This window comes from Entelurus aequoreus, linkage group LG22 (assembly GCF_033978785.1).
Source record: "Entelurus aequoreus isolate RoL-2023_Sb linkage group LG22, RoL_Eaeq_v1.1, whole genome shotgun sequence".
Lineage (NCBI taxonomy): Eukaryota > Metazoa > Chordata > Actinopteri > Syngnathiformes > Syngnathidae > Entelurus > Entelurus aequoreus.
Genome location: NC_084752.1, coordinates 35841029 through 35846028, shown reverse-complemented (window position 1 = coordinate 35846028; position 5000 = coordinate 35841029). Strand labels below are relative to the sequence as shown.

Sequence of the window (5000 nt, the reverse complement as noted above, 5' to 3'; positions counted from 1 at the left end):
CTTAGGAGGATCAACTCAAATGTATACACCAAAAAGAACTTTAAAGGCCTACTGAAATGAGATGTTCTTATTTAAACGGGGATCGCAGGTCCATTCTATGTGTCATGCTGAAAGGATTTAGTAGAGAACATCGACGATAAAGTTCGCAACTTTTGGTCGCTGATAAAAAAGCCTTGCCTGTACCGGAAGTAGCGTGACGTCACAGGTTGTGGAGCTCCTCACATCTGCACATTGTTTACAATCATGGCCAGCAGCAGCGAGAGCGATTCGGACCGAGAAAGCGACGATTACCCCATTAATTTGAGCGAGGATGAAAGATTTGTGGATGAGGAAAGTGAGAGTGAAAGACTAGAGGGCAGTGGAAGTGATTCAGATAGGGAAGATGCTGTGAGAGGCGGGTGGGACCTGATATTCAGCTGGGAATGACTAAAACAGTAAATAAACACAAGACATATATATACTCTATTAGCCACAACACAACCAGGCTTATATTTAATATGCCACAAATTAATCCCGCATAACAAACACCTCCCCCCTCCCGTCCATATAACCCACCAATACAAATCAAACACCCGCACAACACACTCAATCCCACAACCCAAAGTACCGTTCACCTCCGCAAAGTTCATACAGCACATATATTTCCCGTGACATGCACATAGCGGCACGCACGTACGGGCAAGCGATCAAATGTTTGGAAGCCGCAGCTGCGTGCTCACGGTCGCGCGTATCCAACTCAAAGTCCTCCATGTAAGAGTCTCTGTTGTCCCAGTTCTCCACAAGCATGCGTATCCAACTCAAAGTCCTCCTGGTAAGAGTCTCTGTTGTCCCAGTTCTCCACAGGCCAATGGTAAAGCTTGACTGTCATATTTCGGGAATGTAAACAATGAAACTCCAGCTACGTGTTTGTTTTGCTGCACCCGGCCGCTAATACACCGCTTCCCACCTACAGCTTTCTTCTTTGCTGTCTTCATTGTTCATTAAACAAATTGCAAAAGATTCACCAACACAGATGTCCAGAATACTGTGGAATTTTGCGATGAAAACAGACGACTTAATAGCTGGCCACAATGCTGTCCCAAAATGTCCGCTACAATCCGTGACGTCACGCGAAAACGTCATCATACCGAGACGTTTTCAGCAGGATATTTCGCGGGAAATTTAAAATAGCACTTTACTAATCTAACCCGGCCGTATTGGCATGTGTTGCAATGTTAAGATTTCATCATTGATATATAAACTATCAGACTGTGTGGTCGGTAGTAGTGGCTTTCAGTAGGCCTTTAAGTTCCTGTGGTCTGTGGTTTCACCGCATTTCACAGTTCAGGGCAGTTGATATCAGTGTTTCTTAAACATGGGGCAAGGGCCCCATTGTCAAGTGCCCCCAAGAGAACCGCGAACAAATATCTGTTTTCCTCAGCTGTGGTACTCAGTTGTAATACCACTCGTGGCAGTAATGACAATATCAAACAGAAGAAGTCTGGAGCTAAAGTCATAGAGAAGTTTCTTAAGCGCCGAAATTATGACTCAATTGGTGACTTGACAGTTTCAGTACTAATTTAGTTTATACTCCATATTTTTATAAACACACATTTTTTAACAGTTATTTATGAGTCCCTTCTTAGGAAGTATATTTAAAGGCCTACTGAAATGAATTTTTTTTTATTTAAACGGGAATAGCAGATCCATTCTATGTGTCATACTTGATCATTTCGCGATATTGCCATATTTTTGCTGAAAGGATTTAGTAGTGAAAATTGACGATAAAGTTCGCAACTTTTGCTCGCTGATAAAAAAAAGCCTTGCCTGTACCGGAAGTAGCGTGACGTCACAGGAGCTAGTATTCCTCACAATTCCCCATTGTTTACAATGGAGCGAGAGAGATTCGGACCGAGAAAGTGATGATTACCCCATTAATTTGAGCGAGGATGAAAGATTCGTAGATGAGGAACGTTACAGTGAAGGACTTGAGAGGCAGTGATGGACGTATCTTTTTTCGCTCTGACCGTAACTTAGGTACAAGCTGGCTCATTGGATTCCACACTCTCCTTTTTTTATTGTGGATCACGGATTTGTATTTTAAACCACCTCGGATACTATATTCTCTTGAAAATGAGAGTCGAGAACGCGAAATGGACATTCAGTGCCTTTTATCTCCACGACAATACATCGGCGAAATGCTTTAGCTACTGAGCTAACGTGATAGCATCGTGCTTTAACTGCATATAGAAACAAAAAAATAAACCCCTGACTGGAAGGATAGATAGAAAATCAACAATACTATTAAACCGTGGACATGTAAATACACGGTTAATGCTTTCCAGGCTGGCGAAGGTTAACAATGCTGTGCTAACGACGCCATTGAAGCTAACTTAGCAACTTAGCAACGGGACCTCACAGAGCTATGCTAAAAACATTAGCTCTCCACCTACGCCAGCCAGCCCTCATCTACTCATCAACACCCGTGCCCACCTGCGTTCCAGCGATCGGCAGAAGGACGAAGGACTTCACCCGATGCGTTTGGCGGCCCGGAGACGTAGGAAGTCAAGGTGAGGTCGGCGGCTAGCGCGGCTAGCGCGGCTAGCGCGGCTAGCGCGGCTAGCGCGGCTTGCGCTCCAACAAAGTCCTCCTGGTTGTGTTGCTGTAGTCCGCTGCTAATACACCGATCCCACCTACAACTGTCTTCTTTGCAGCCTTCATTGTTCATTAAACAAATTGCAAAAGATGTCCAGAATACTGTGGAATTATGAAATGAAAACAGAGCTTTTTGTATAGGATTCTACGGGGTACCATAACTTCCGTTACTCTGACTTCGTCACGCGCATACGTCATCATACCGCGACGTTTCAGCCGGATATTTCCCGGGAAGTTTTAAATGTCAGTTTATAAGTTAACCCGGCCGTATTGGCATGTGTTGCAATGTTAAAATGTCATCATTGATATATAAACTATCAGACTGCGTGGTCGGTAGTAGTGGCTTTCAGTAGGCCTTTAATTGGTACTTATTTTTCTAATCAGCCTGACCTAAGCCTAAGGTTTATGTGTTAAATAAGAAGAACAATGTTTGTGATTAACACATGCTTTCATCTCATTTGACAAGGCTGTACACTATTTTTAGGCTGAATATAATAGTGATTGAAAGTAACAGTAAAATGAGTGTCAATATTTGAGTGGGCCCCAGGCCCCTCTGTAGTGAAACATTGGGGCCTCGAGGCCTTTTTTTTAACAAATCAGCTGATGAAGTACAGTATGGAGGAGCAGCACACTATATTTCTACTTTAATACCATGTACATAAACAGACAATAATAGGTCATATTTATTCTACTAAAGTTTTAGTAAACACAATACAAAGCGGCATGATTTCAAAATAAAAGTCGACCGGATTTTACATAAACATTTTTTGTCCAGAGTGTCCAACAGTCAGAACGTGGTCCCCTCGTTGAATTGAAGATGAATTTTGTCGTCGTTTATCTCATGACGACAACATTGTCGCATCAGATTCAGCATAAGCCTGTTAGCATTAGCATTGTGTTCACCGGCGTTGAGACGAATGCTAACCAAATGGCGTGTGGCTGACTATTGTCACAGCATGTTAACAAAGCAAACGGTGAATAGGATTGACCTTCGTTCCACTCGCTAACTGCCTCCTTTATCGAACAATGACCCTCAAACAAGGTCGTTGTGTTCTGGTGAGCAGCTGCATTCGCCACTTCTTCAAAGTCGTTACGGTACATTCCTCTTTAAGACCCAAGCTGTTTGTTTACATGCTTTTTTTTATTTCTCTTTGCTATTCGGGCTTATTGGACCCTAATTAGAATACAAACTAAGAATCATCTTTTGATATGATGTACTTAGTCCATAAGTACACAAACGTGTACTTCACGTTTAGTGACATGCTGATTCTTATTTTTACACTTTTTTTCCTCTAAATTCCATTGTATGTTATACTCTTCTGACACCACCAGATGGCAGTATAAGTGTCCACATAAGACCCCAATTCAGTAGTGTACACCATTTTGGAAGTAAGAGCTAAAAGGTGCTGTCCACGCATGTGGCCACTAAGCCTTCAGAGGTTTTTAATTAAAGGGGAACTGCACTTTTTTGGGGGAATTTTGCCTATATTGTCACAATCATCAAGAGAGACGAGGAGATTTATTTTTTCCTCGCTTTCTATTGTATAAATCTCGTCCCCTTCTTGATGGCTAGCAATGCAGCTAATTAGAGCGATCAATTCTACCTCGAAATCCCTTTTTAAAATGCATTCAAAACATTTCTAAAATACTTAGTTTACGTTCTGTAACCTGTATACTAACCAAACTGTAGCAACATTGTTATTGTAAGCGCACATACTGAGGAGCTAGCGTATGAACACATTGGCATGCTTTTTTTTTTTTTTTTGCAGTATTAGCCTTGAAAGCTAGCTAAGCTAGCAACTGCGTCAACACGAAATGCGTTTGAGTTTGTAACACACAACACTGTGATAGAACATTCATTTGTACTGAGTGAAAAACATGAACGATCATATTACAGTACATGTAAAGTATTATTTCATGTTTTGTTTGTACACACTAATCAGAGTTGTGGTGATTGAGGTGCACTCAGCATTCTCAGAATTGTAACCACGTTACAACACAAGCAAATACTTTTTTTTGCACGTTCTCCGTGTTCTATGTCAGTTTTGCTGCAATAAAGCATTCCTTATTTCTGAATTGAATGGATTTACATTATTAAAGTATGAAGATGTGTTCCAGTTTAACTTGAATGTAACACATTTCCGTAAATATAAAAGCTATTCACTGGTCTCCATCTTTCAAAGGCATTCCCCGATACAAATCCTGGTTTTGTGGCAACCTGGATGTGACACACTCACAGACTTTCTAATTGGTCGAACGGGTGGAGGGCGGCACATAAAAATGAAAACAATAACAGGATTTCGGGGCTGTAAATCTAATTTTGAAATGAGCATATCCCGCCTGAACTACTGTTATCAGTTATAGAG

At 41.5% G+C, this 5000-nt stretch overlaps 1 protein-coding gene across 3 annotated transcripts in view; it reads left to right on the top strand.

The window, feature by feature from the left end:
* The window catches only part of ctnna2 (catenin (cadherin-associated protein), alpha 2), a 960302-nt gene that overhangs the window by 170326 nt on the left and 784976 nt on the right, over nucleotides 1–5000 (top strand). The gene's annotated exons all lie outside the window — the stretch shown is intronic.